This window comes from Lutra lutra, chromosome 16 (genome assembly GCF_902655055.1).
Source record: "Lutra lutra chromosome 16, mLutLut1.2, whole genome shotgun sequence".
Lineage (NCBI taxonomy): Eukaryota > Metazoa > Chordata > Mammalia > Carnivora > Mustelidae > Lutra > Lutra lutra.
In genome coordinates this window covers 2,950,035-2,963,700 of record NC_062293.1, presented here as the reverse complement: position 1 = coordinate 2,963,700, position 13,666 = coordinate 2,950,035, and the positions used below count along the sequence as shown (strand labels likewise).

Here is a 13,666-nt window from a genome sequence, read left to right as displayed (position 1 = left end):
CAATTCTGGACTCACCTATCCTTCCTAAGGCACCTGAGATTTTCTTTCTTTCACTTCTGAGAGCAAGCCCCACTCTGGAGGGAGGGAGGGCTGGGACCCCCTTATAATGGGAAAGCCACCCATCAGAGGGAGGCCCTTTCACTTGCTGTGTGATTTTAGGAAAGTGGCTTGTCCTTTCTGGGCTCCCATTTGTGCACCTGTTCCGAGAGGTTGGGGGAACAGTGTCTGAGATGTCTTACTGTGCTCCCTGCAGTATGTGTCTGTAAGAGCCATTCCGGAGGAAGTGGCAGGGAGGGAAGAGGGATGGGTTGAGAACAGGCCACCTCCAAGCCCTGTTTGGGAACAAGCTCCATTCGAGCAAGGCAGGCAGGTGTGTGCCCCTCGGACACCGCTCTGTCAGGCACCTCGTGTCTCTCAAAGTAGCTGCGGTTCACCTTCCTTAGAAGGAAAGGGCGTGCACCGTCTGGAAGGGAGGCAGATGGCAGAAGGGACAAGGGTCGAGGGAGAGGCTGCAGTGGGGACAGCCCGCCCCGCCGCACGTAGCCGCACTAGCTGACCCTTTTCTGGAGCCCCTCTCTCGGGTGGCACGCTTGGCTATGGACTTGCAGAGGCCGTCCCCTGCCCCTGGGCGGGATGGTTATTAACTCGTCTCCCAGAAGAGGTACTCCGACGGCCTGAGACAGTGGTGGGGTGGCCCGGCGCTGAAGCCTGGGGCATCTGGGGAGGATTGCGGGGCTGGGTGTAGCATTTGCGCGGAGAGAGGGCTGTCCTGCGGAAGGTGGAGCCCAGGGTGGCCCCAGCTACAAGAGCAGGGGCCGCCCTGGGGGCCCCTGCCTCCCCGGTCCTGCTGCTCTGCTCTCCTGTTTCAGAAGCCTTCCCTCCCTTCTGCTGTTGCCGCCCTGGCTGCTCGCTCCCTGGAGGATGGTCAGGAACCCGGGGCAGCTGTGTAGCATTAACCCCCGGCCCTGCGCTCTAAGTCCACTGTCCGTGTGAATCATTCACTCGTTAATTTGTCATTGTTACCCAACATCTACAGAGACTGAGGCTTTATTCCTCTTATAAGAGGATTTGAGAGTGTCTTAAACATTGTCCAACCTACAGGAGACACCCTTTGAGTTGACTCTCCTGTTTTCCCCTGAGAACCCACTACGTGCTGACAGAGACCGCACCAAGTGCTGGGGCTGTAAAGACCAAGTGCTCTGCCCTGGAGTGAGTGCACCGTCTGGTGGGGAAAGCAAGCCGACACACTGCAGCCTACCGTGCTAAGACCTGTGATGGGCCAGGAGAGTGGGAGCGCAGATCTGGGGTGAGCTCAGACATGGGCTGGGGTTGGGGAAGCTTTCCTGGAGGGACCTCTGAGCTCAGTGCTCGGCTTCCGGCATCCTTGCCTCCTGGTCATCTGTGGGGCCTTTCAGCCTGGCGGCCCTGGCTTCAAGCCTCACCTCCACAGAGTGTCAGGCCCTGGGAGCGTGTCTAGACACCTGCCTCCGTCAGTCAGCTGGTCACACCTGGGCTCCAGAGAGACTGAGAACAGCAACACGGAATTAACAACCACCACCACGTCCAGAAGAAGGATCTGAACATCGTGTGCGTCCGGCCTCTTTCTCAGGACGGGCTGTGTGCCCACCGCCTCCTGTGCTGGGCCACGGGCTCGTGACTTCCACTTCGAGCCAGTTACTAACTGACAAACTTGAGAGAGGCTCTGTCCACGGCGGGGGGCGGGGGTGGCGTCTTTGGGGGGGTTAGGCCGCCAACTAGCCAAACACTGTAGCCCCTCTGGTCTTCCTCTCAAGAGTTGAGTGTCAGGAGGGCAGGGAAGCTGCTGGCTGGTCTGCACAGCATCACCCCAGCGCCTGAAAGGGGACCTGGCAGAGATGAGTGCGGGTGTCCTGCCCCCACCCTCACCCCAGAGCTGATCCCAATGCTGAGGCGGCCACAGCAGCCCGTGCGGCTTGGAAGCCCGAGCTGGGCAAAGCTGCCGCAGAAAGCCATGCCGCTGGGGTTGGGTCCCGACTGCTTGGGGCATCAGGACCATCTCTACGTCATGGACGGGAGGAGAAAGGCGAGAAGGGGCCTGTGCTCCCCCAACTGTGCTCCTGGGGGTGTCCCAAGGATACACAACACATCGACGGTGACTGTTCCTGAGTCTGTGCGGTCCTTGCCCCCCTCACCTCAGACCTCCAGTGCCTACACAGCAGGGTACAGCATTCTTCAGGTGTCCGTACTCCTAACGGCCCTCCTGAGCCCCCGGTGCCTCCTGAGTGGCGGGTGGGGGAAGCCCCTGGGGCCCAGGGCGCTACTGCCCCCACTTCTGGGGGGAAGGGAGGCTGCGCCCTGGGAAGGGCTGTCAATCCAGCTCTAATATTCACTACTTAAAAAAAGAGCCAAGGAAAAAAATATCCCATTCGCCCTGAATCTGAGAAAGGCCTCGTTAGGGAGGCAGAAACGGAGCTGTAATTATTCCTGCGCTCCTGGGCACCACTATAAATACCAGGCAAAGAGGCACCTCAAAAGGTCTGGATGGTTCCAGGGCTTTGGAGATCTCTTGGCTCCTTCCTGCCTGCCCCCCCGCCCCGTGTCACCTTCCCTGGAGGGAGCCCTCCTGGGTGCCCCCCTTTCCCCCTTGCAGGGCAAGGCCTGCCTTTCCCACCTGCTCCGGGAGACCTAGGCCTGAGCAGCCTTGCAAACATCCTCAGTCTTCGTGTGTACCTCTGCGAAATGGGGACACGGAGTCTCCTTGGGAAAGTGTATGCCAGGAAGTATCCAAGTCGGCCTGTGTTTTTAACAAAAGGTAGGCAGTTCTGTAGTCGATCTGGTGTGCAACAGCCTATGACATTCCCCCGATCCTCTGGAAATTCCCAAGGCCACACGTGGGTATATTCCCACAGGAAACAAAAGCCCTGAAGTCTCTCTAGGGGAGGCTGGGTGGGGGGCTGAGTTACTCATGGGCCTGCCCCTCTCTCACATTCTGAGCACCTAGACTGGTGTCCTCAGCCTTCACCTATGTGCAGAGGACAGCCTGGAGCTTGGCAAAGGCGTGCCAGGACAAGGGGTGAGCTCACCGTCTCCGGTTGCAGCTGGGCCGTAATCTACAGAGACAGCGTGCTTGGTGCTTCCAGCAGAGCCGGAGCTCCCTGTCCTAACTTCAGGGTGTTTGGCACAGGCTTGGGCATGAGCACCAAGGAGGCAGCAGTGGCACAGCTGTGCGTGGCTTTTCCATGGCAGGGTGGGCTAGGATGGGCAGAGCTCAGGGTGGGAGCTGTGGTGGGAGGCTGCGGTGACCCGAGAAAGCTCTTCTATGTGAACCAACCAGACACCCACGCAACCAACTGAATCTCTTCCGGGGGATTCACACCCCAGTTCCACAGCTATGGACACAGGAGTGAAGACAGGGGAAAGCCCCGAGCTGCTGGGGTGCATCCGACAGACCCCTTTGGGGAAATGTCAGGTTGAGGACAGGCAGCTCCTTGTCTTCATGTGAAATCTGGGAGCCCCTCTGATTCCTGAAGGGGACAGCTTCCCTACTTTGGGAGTGGGAGGCCCCTTCTGCTTTGTCTTCTAGTGTCCGATTCACCCAGAAGGGCAGAGAAGTCAGCGCGGGAGCCCCTGTGAGGAAGAGGACTGGTAGAGGCCAGGATGGGAGGGAGCTGTCCTGGCTGTTGAGGCCACACTGGACATGTCCAGCAGAGGGCCCACTCACACTAGCCAGAGCCTCCCCTCTGCGGCCAGGCCTGTGAGGAGGGGGGCACTGGGGGTCCACCCCACCCATGGGCCCCTCTGCATCCCTGAGCCACAGGGCACTCGGCGGTGCTGAGGGGAAGTCAGGCCCGGTCCAGGCTGCCAGGGCCAGCACCCACCTTCCAGCCCCGCGGCGCCCCCTCCATGCCCACCAGTGCTGTCCCCCTGGTCCCAGCAGACTGCAGCAAAAGTAGAAATCCGCGTGCAAAGGGAGTTTATTTATCTGTTTAATTAAGAGGCGCTTGCCAGCCACATTCGGGTCCATCGCCTCACTTACAACCATGTCCCAGCAAAATTAAACATAATAAATATAGGAAGACTGAAAGCAAAGGGCACACTCGAGATATATGGGCAAAGCCAGAAGTTGCACAGGGTTGCAGTTATAAGCACATCTTTCTCTGGCAAGTTCCCCTCCCCTTGGGGCCTGTGAGCCGGAGGACGGCTCTCAGAAAAGGGGCTGTGGGTGCCGCGCGACTGTGCTCTTTCCACTCAGCACTGCAGCCAAGCTTGATTTACTTTAAATGAGCCCCCAGGACTTCTCCCTTCTCCTCTTCTGGGGAGGGGAAGCGAGCTCATCGCAGAGCAACAAGAACATCTGAAACCAGCCAGTGCTGAGCGGCTCTTGCTCGGGGCTTGGTGGGTAAGAGGCAGTGGCAGCTGCAGCCCTGGAAAGCTCTTTGCAGGCTCCTGCTGCATCTGGGCCATGAGCTCCTGGCAAGGAGGCGGAACGGGCCGAGAGAGCTCCGGAGAAACAGATCTGTGCTCGACGGTGCCGACTGTGGCCAAGCCACCGTTCAGGGTACTGGCCCCAGAATGCCACAGAAGCCGCAGGAGGAAGGGGATTTAGAGTTCCTATTTCTATCTCTGACGTGAAGCCTCAAGGACCTGAAATGTTTGCTTAGACATCCTGGGAATGAGCGTGTCCACGAGGAAAGCAAAAGATGGGGATTGGTTATCGTCACTGACCACCAACCAGAACAATAGCTTTTATTTGCTCAGTGCTTTGCTGGCTTCCCCAGAACACCTAACGTGTCTGTTTTCCTGGATCCTCACAAGGTGGCGGGGGAAGGATGAGGCCACGTGGTACATGATGGCACTTGTAGGATCACAGAGGTGGCCCAAGGTCACACAGCTAGTGGGAGGCAGAGTTTAGGCTGGAAATCAAGCTTTCTGGCTGGCGGATTCACGCGAGGCTCTTGCCTCCCTCCTACAACTGCGTGGTTCGCGCCATTCCATGAGCATCCCCGTCATTAGCCCTTGGCTCTCTCTCCTAACAGGATCAACCCCAAACCAAATCTGTTAACATAATCGCCATTTGCAATAGCTTGGGCATTTACTAATCACACCACTGCTCCGTCTGTGTGGCAATTATCTCAAATTTCCTCTTTCTCATTAGGCAGGAGGTCATGAGAACTCAGTAGGGTCGCTGAATCCTATGATCAAGCCAAAGAGAGAAGCTACTGTTGGACAGAGGAAGACCTTCCATGGGGGTTCCTAGCTGATCTACCACGAGATGCTTCATTTCCTACGTATCCTCATCCCACACTCTGAGCCTGGCCCGCCACCGGGAGCCAGAGAGAGGCGCGGGAAGGCTGGGTATTTGCGTGGGGATGAAGATCCTAGCTCCGAGCGCCCACTCCTGGAATGCCCTTGGATGGCTGGGTCCCCAGGGCAGGGCTCCTGTTACGTTTATCACCGGCAGAGGCTGCGGGGCTGAGGTAAGCCAACAGAACCCACCACTCCACCGAGCCCACCCAGGCGCGGCATCCCCACCCCCTCTTGCTGCCCTTCAGCACCAGGGACAGCGCCAGCCCCTTGCTCTCAGGTCTCCCCCCTTCCCTGGAGGGAAAAGAGGGCACCCTGGTGCAGGCGGTGGAGCTGGAAGAGAATTCGGGATCACACTGTCCAGTCCTCCGCCTTCTAGCTGGCAGTCACTGCAGCCTTCAGGGGCAGGCGCTGTCTTTTTATTTTTTTTTTTCTTGAAGCACTCCACCGGGGGAGACCCTGACATCTCTCTGGGGAGCCCATTCAGATTTTTATCACCCTGACTGTCAAGAGATTCTGCCTTGTTTCTCACACAAACCTTTCCACTTTAATTTTTTTCAAAGGGGAAAAGCCTCGAAGGAGGGCCAAGGGGGAGCTCGGACCAGCTGCCGAAGCCACTGTGCCCTCCTCTGACTCCTGAGAGAGGCAGCGGGTCACCCAGCAGAGCCTGCAGAAGAAGGCCGTGTGCTCCAGGGGAGGGACGAACGGCAGCTCTGCGTGCCTCAGGTGTGGGGACGGGAGGACCATGCCTGTGACATGGACGGCCGTTTGGGGATCTCCCGTGGCTGTGACCAGCATGAGTTTGTGTCGAGTTCCGTCAGGACTGAACTGAGGAATCGTGGCACGCAGGGCTCCTAAGTAGACAGCCACAGGAAGGGGGTCAAGGTTTGTTCTTATATCCACTGTGGAGGGGGCTGAGCTGCCCAGAGGAGAGGCAGCGAGAGCCCAGCCTTGTGTTTCCTGCCTCTTTCTAAAGCGAGCAACTGAAAGGTCGGCCTCTTCACTTGGCCATCAGTTAAAATCAATCTTACTTAGCAGAGAGCCATTGCCCCTTCCTTCTGCCTGGGTGAGAGGCTGCAGGGCAGCTCTGAAGAGAAGGAGTCACCGGGGCCCAAGGACTGTGAAAGTCAGGTCCTCCACTCGGAGCGAGTCTGAAAGACTCAGTCCAGCATCTGCCTCTAGCCCCAGCCCTAGCACTCAGCTAGTTAAGAAAAAACAGCCTCAAGCTTCAGGAAGCAGAATGCAAGGGGGCTGGCATTCCACTCTCCCTCTGCCCCTTTGTGCCCCTTAGAGCCAAAGCATCAGCTCATTAAAAGCTCATTAGGAGCCCAAGGCAGCAAAGGCCCAGAGAGGCAGTGCTGTCCTGGCAAAGCGCACGGCCCAGGGGAGGCGGGTGCACTGTGTCAGGCGGCCAGTGCCAAGCTGCAGACAGGAGCTGAGTGATGGGGTGGTGGGAGGTGGGGCGGGGGTGGCGGCTGGGAGGTTTCTCACCGGGAAGCCTCATGGGAGCCGAGCTTGTCCCAGGACTCACAGGGGCGAGGACAGGCTGCTCTGCCAGGAAGCAAAGGAAGAGATATTTCCCCGCAGACCCTCTTCCCCACACCCCCAGCACGAGAGGGGCCCAATATGGGGTCCTTTCTCAGGCGTTGAGAGCAGGGAGCCAAGGCAGGGAAGAGGGAAGGATAGGCAGGACCCTGGCTAGTGTCAGCCATGCCCAGCATCTCCAAAGGCGCCCGAGAAGTTGTATGGATTGCCGCCCACTGTGAGGACAATGCAGCAGAGAAAGGGCCAGTGGATGCCGCTTCTTTCATTAGACTCTCTAGAGGGTGCCAAGAGCAGGGGCAACGGGGCATCTCTGGTGGGGGTACGGGGGTCTTAGGCGGGAGCCTATTCTGGGGCGCCCACCCCTGCAGGCATCCATCCTTCTGCTCCCTGTCACACCGGGGGGGAAAGCCCTCCTCGTTCCTGATCTACTCTGGCATTGGGGTCCAGCACTGTTTGGCATCAACACAACCCTCCAGTTCCAAGACACACGGTTTCTGAGAATTCACTGGCAAGGAGGTTTGGGGAAAGCTGGCAGCGGGCGGAGGGCCTGTGCTGTCTTAGCAGCTCCCAGGCTTTCCTCCCGCTGAGAGTTGCTGCATTAGGATAGGGGGAGCCGTCTGTGCCTTTTCTTACTTCCCTAGGATGCTGTGACTTTTGATTCTTGCTTGATTAATATACAGCCAACAGAGACTGTATTTAAGGCAGCTTTAATTCTCTCAGGTCACCAAACTCAGGGGCAGCAAAGCTGCAAGGAGCCAGCCCTGCAATAGATCAAACACTGGGACCTTCAAATCGCTCTGTGGCCCAATTTCTCACCGCTGCTGCTGCCTGATAACCCTCCCAGCCTGGAGCCAATATCCCCCTTTTCTAAGAACGGGCACGGGGACCGGGCTTGGCAAGTGGGAAGGAGAGTGGAAGGACTGCAGCACCAGGGACAGCTCCAGCCAGACCAGGATGTCCAGCCCTCCTCCTGCTTGCCTTCCCTAGCCAAGGCACCAATGGGTGCAAATGACCTCAGTGTTTTGCTGGAGGTGGCTGGTGGCACCCTGCTGATGGCAGCTTTCATGGAAACATCCTCCCCGGCAGAAGAGACCCCTCTGAGACCCTGCGTGTTCTCACGGGCATGGTCTATCTTTAGGCTCTCTCATTCTCTGGCCACCTGAGACCCCCATGCCAAGGAGAAGCCTGCGGCTCCTAGTGAGGACTAGCTAGCCAGTCTCCTTGCAGGTCCCTAGTGCCCGTGGCTTCTGCAGGGCCCTACAATTTCCTTTCTGGCTCAACCTCATCCCCTTACAACTTGCCTCATTAGCATCTCCTGAAAGGCAGCCTAATTTCTCTGCTTAGCACCTGGGTCTTCACTTGCTTGGTGGGGGGGCGGCGGAGGAGGTTGGAGGGGGTGATGCCTGTAACTGCCGTTTCCTCCATTCCTCCAAAGCATCTTTTATAGACCTGGTCCGTGTTGCAATTCGGGGAGGCACCGTGGAGCAGTACAATGTGGGAAGATTACACTCGGAAGCCGGGCTTGTAAATTACCTCCCAGTGGGGGCAGGGAATGCGCCTGGGAGCGGAGAGCCCCGTGTGCAAAGCCATTCTCATTTAAGAGCAGGATCTTCCCGGATCAGACTCTGATCAATCCTTGCTGCCACCAACATGCCGTATATCAGGAAGAAACGTGTGTATGGAAGTTGAAACAGCCCCAGACTCGCCTTCTCACGCTCATCACCACCACTGTTCCATTAGGGTCTCCTCTAGACCTAGCCCCCGCTGGATTTATTCTCCCCACTCTGTCTCTATCCACTTAAAAATATCGTCTATAGATTTTCAAATTATTGTTACACTTCCTAAGAGAAGGATGCGGTGGTTAAAAATTAACAGGAAATTTATAGGAATTCTATATGGCAATTACAGAATTATAATGACGTGGCTGCCACTTGGCCGTGTGTGGGTAATTGGAAATCCACGCTGGGAGACTAGAATCTTTACTGTATTGGAATTGTATTTTTGAGAGTAAATGCCGTGTAGAGGGTCAGCGGAGGCTTGAGCTGGCCGGGTTCTTCTCGAGAGGACGGGGTAGATGGTTCACTGCCTGTCTGGAGGTAGTTTAGAAGGAGAATCACTTAAGCAGGCACACGGACGGTGGCCAGACAGCAATGGGATAAGTAGGTGTTCTAGGTGGGGGTGGGCAGCCCTGATGCATCCCAGCCTGGTCTGGAGAAGGCAGGAGAGACTATGAAGAACTGTCCTCTCCATTGCCATTGCCAACAGAGCAAAAGGGATCCCTGAGATGGATACAGAAGGCAGCACTGGAAAAAAATCTGGTGTGATTCCTATTTGGTGGATCAATTCTCCTTGTAAAAAAAAAAATGGTAAGAGAAAAATCAGAGAAATCACTTTCTCAAGACACCAACTTTATCCATATTCCACATGGCTCAGCCCCATTCCTACACCTGCTGTGGCAGAAATGTGTGTGAGCTACTTTCTCCTCTTTGTTTCTCTTTAGGATCCCAGGCACCAGATGGCCCAAGGGGGCTTCTAATAATGAAACTCTAGTCCTGAGGAAGGGACTTCTACCAGGAATTTGGGTGCGGATCGCCTTCCGGGTCCTTGTCCAACACAGGAGCCTTGAGCTCCCATGCGTACAAAACACAAGCAGGATTTCAAAGACTTGGTACAACAGAAAAGACTGAAAAATAATTGGTGTATCTGATTACTCACTGAAACAGCAGTATCTTCGATATGCCAAGTGAAATAAAGTATATTGTCAACATGAATCTCACCGGTTTCTTTTCACTTTTTGAATGTGGCTATTGGCAGGGAACACAGGGCCCCCTGTGGTTTGCACTGTATTTGCAGCACACAGCACTGGTCTCGAGAGCAGGGATGGGGGCACTGGGGTTTGCAGAAGGAACAGCGAGTTGGGTCTTCTCTTGGGGTGTGGCCCAGAAAACCCAAGTCCGTGTTGGCAGGAAGCACACAACTGAACCGATTCCTCCACCCCAAACACAGATGTCCAGCAATGGGGTTTGCCCCATTTAAGCCCTCCGTTTGCTCTGTCCTGACGTCTGGGACCAGGGTCATTGTTACTCCCAGCACAGTAGCCCCACGAGCCTAGAAGCCAACGGTGGCTTTCCTTCTTGGTCTCCCTCCCACCCAGGATGGGACAAGGAAATGAGCATGCCATGCACTGCTCAGCTTTGGGGCTTAGCTCATGGCTGCCACTGATGCCTCCTGACCTGCACTGGGGGGCAGCGTCCCAGCAGCTCCCACACTGCTCGCCTTGTCTGCATTCAGCTTCGGGGTGAGCATGTTGATTTTCCTCTCTCCTGTAGAATGAGAGGACTTGGAAATTCCATTCCAGGGATACAGGGCATGGCAATAATTATCGTCATCATCCTAGTTTGGGACAGATCAGCTCCCAGGCACCCAGAATACCCTCAGCCTCATCCTACACCCCAGCCCCACTAAAGGGCAGGAAGGAGGTGGCAGGAGGGTGTATCTCATTCTCTCTATTTCATCGGATGGAGAAGAAACAGAGCCCTTCTCTTGAGACAGAGAGTAGAGTGTGTCCCAGGGTGGAGAGCTGGACCCGAGATGTGGGGTCTGGGTCATTGCCCCCTTCCCCTTGAGGAGCAGAAGCAGAGCTGAGCTTGTAGGAAAGTAGCTGTCCCCCACCACCTGCCTTCCACCAGACACGCAGCCTCAGCCCTTCTGGAACCCTCCACCAGCAGGAGGGCGTGCACACTCAGGCGTGGGAGCCACCCCCACCTGGGGACAAGCCCACTTCTGCCCTGACCAGCCATGTGACTCAGAGCAAGGGGCTCCACATCTTGAGTTTTACTTCCTGCGTCTACGAAGATGGGACAGCGCTATCTCCCTCAAAGGCTGTGGGGCTTCAACGGCATTCTGTACACGAAGGAGCGGGCGCACAGTAGGTGCTCAGTAAATCATGCTCACTAATTCAACAGATATTTACTGAGTGCCTCCAAAGTTGGGCTTTGTTCTCACTGCAGTGGCCAGACGTGCTTCCCTTCTCTCTACCTAGACAGGCCGAATTTGCTCCGATCATCTCCCAGGCCTCGGTACTGAAAGAAGGGTGATCTCGCAATTATCTATGCAAATGGAGCGGAGCTTCCCCTGATATTTCAGAGCAGAGTCCGCGAATGTTCTTATTTGAATTTGAAATGCACTAAGCTTATTTTTGTGTTGGATTTACCTTCCTAATTACTGTTTGTTCTGGCTAATGCTCAGACTTGTTTGCATTCTTGGAACCCACCCTGGCTGGTGGTGAGGGGTGTGCTCTAGAAACACGGGGCCGCAGACCACCCCCTGGGGAGGACAGACGTGTGCTGGGAATGAGGCAGTGGCCGCCAGGGCTCCCTCCTGGTATCTGCTCAGCCCCGGCAGAGGACGGGAGACATCTTAATTTCTGCTTCAAGCCTTCTGCCTATGTGGGTGGTTGGGCATAGGCAGGCCATGGGGGCCACACTGGAGCCCACGAGCTGTGTTTTCTCTCTCGCAGAGGCGGACGCAGAGATGAGGCGTGCACCCTTGCAGACCTCCCTTGGAGGACTGTCCACACTTTGTTCTCTGTCTCTCCCTGGGCTTATCTCTCTGTGTCTCTCCCTCTGTCTTTCTGTCTTCGTGTGTGTCTCTCCTTCACCCCCCCACGCCTTCCTCCACTGGTGCTATTTTGAGCTCTTCTCCCCAGGGCAAACCAGGAAACAGATAACTCTTTCAATAGACATATCTTCCGTGCAGCGGGGCAGGGACACCTGTCTTCCCTCTAGAACTGTGAGTTTTGGTGGCCAAGGCAGTTGTATCCAACTGAACACCCCTCTTTATGGCCACTCTATGTCCCTCTGCAAAGCAGGGAGGGAAGCAGAAGACACAATGAACCTATCTTTCTGTCCCTTCTCTTCCCCATCCTTGCCTCCCAACAAAGAGATCTCTATGTATGGGGAGAGCGCGTCTTGACCCTACATGAGGCAACCAAGACAGCATGTACTCGTGACTCTGGCATGTGCTTCTGACTTCCCAGCATGAGTGAATTCGCCACCTGGGGCCTTGCTCTGTGTCAGGAGAGTGTGGGGTGAGTTGTCCTCTGTGAGCATCACGGGTGGCACATCTGATCATTCTCTGCGGTCGACCAGACCAGAAGGCAAGCTCCCTATGTGGCCACTGCTTCCTGGGAGTTCTGCCCTGTCCATGCCCCGCCTCCTCTCCATCCACACAGCTGTACTGGGGGGAGGTTGACTCGGATGTCCTTCCGGCTCTCAGGGGCTCCAGTGCCACGGCCACCGTGACATTTGTGTCCTGCACTCCAGCCCACGAAGCTCATTCATATATGTCTCCTCAACGCGCCCCAAGCAACCCTGTGAGATGGACAGTTACAGCAGAGGTGACTGAGGCCCAGAGAGGCTAAGCCCCGCCCCCCAACCTGCGGCCTGTTGTTCAGCCCTCCGACCACTCTGGTATGATTTTTAGGGAGGCCAGCAGCCCCCTCCATGCCTCCGAGCTATGTGCAGCCTCATTTTCTACCACTGTCCAGGGTTGGGATACAAACCCACTCCCGCAAAGACGCTGAGCACAGGAAGTGAAAACCACCTGCAGCTCGGCTGGGGACCGGGAACAAGAGCTCATCCCAGGGAGAGGAGGACACCGGGTCCCCTGGTGTGAGACCCCATGGAGAGGGTGCGATGGTGGTAACAGCCCAAGGGACGGGAAGACGCGCCGTAGGGTCTGACCGGCTCACTGTCTTCTTCTCTGATGGAAGAGGCAGGGTGGCCAGTGGCTGTCAGAGAAGGGAGCTCGTGATCACTGCTGCAGTCAAGCACCAGCCCCTGGGTCGGGGGGACGCTCTCTCCTCTGCAAACTGGTGTGAAGCAGGCCACGCCCCTCGGAGGGGGTCACACCTGCTGTGTCACTGGGACAGGTCCCTCCTGTAGCTTTCTCTGATTCTGGCCCCTGCCCCAGCAAGGGCGGGCATCAGAATCAGGGCAAGAGTGCGCCTGGGGGCCCCTCCTCGCTGAGCTACCAACTTGTCCTCTCCGGAGAGGGAAACTAGCCCGGGTGTGAGTCAAGGGAGAGGTGAAGGCCAGGCATCGGGAGTGTCTGAACCCAGCAGCGGACTCTGAGACCAGTGATCTTTGGGTGGGAGCAGGTGACTCGGAACAGCCTGGTTGAGTCCCAGTTCTGAAAGTAAGCAGACGCTCCTCGCAAGTCTCCAAAGCCTCGACTAAAATGCAGTGAACGAAGCTCTGGGTCTTCTATCGCTAGCACATCTCGGGGGTCAGAGGTCACATGTGGCTTGTGGCCGCTGTACTGAATGCAGATAGCAAACATTTCCACCATTCTACAAAGGTCTACTGGACAATCCTGCTCTAAAGCTTTCCAAGTCTGTCTCCTTATCTGTAAAATGGGCAGAAAAGTACCCTAACTATTGCCCAAGGCTCAGTGAGATGGCCAATGGCCAAAGCATAGCGTGAGTAAACGGAGCAGCCTCGTGGTTTGGGCTCAAGCGGTCAGTTTGTGGGAAATGGACAGAGGCAGTGGAGGGCTCCCGGAGAGTGGCAAGCCCACAGGCAGGACACACACTCTTGACCATGGCCTACCCAAATGGGTCAAAAGATGAGGTTCTGGGGAAAACCCAGAGCCCCCTTATCAATCAGCAGGTGTGGTGGTCAGCTGCGTCGCTGAGGCTGCCCCCAGCCTAGGCGTGAATATAAGAAAACTAAGAGCCACTGCCACAGCCAGAGACACAACAGGGCGTGGGCATAAGCAGCAGGGGTTGCTTCAGCAGGAAGCCAAGAGGGCAGAGGTGCACCTGGGAGGCTGGTGG

At 56.4% G+C, this 13,666-nt stretch overlaps 1 protein-coding gene across 1 annotated transcript in view; it reads right to left on the bottom strand.

Moving 5' to 3' along the window:
* The window catches only part of LOC125087533 (uncharacterized), a gene marked incomplete at its 5' end in the record, with an annotated part of 360,005 nt that overhangs the window by 38,957 nt on the left and 307,382 nt on the right, over positions 1–13,666 (bottom strand).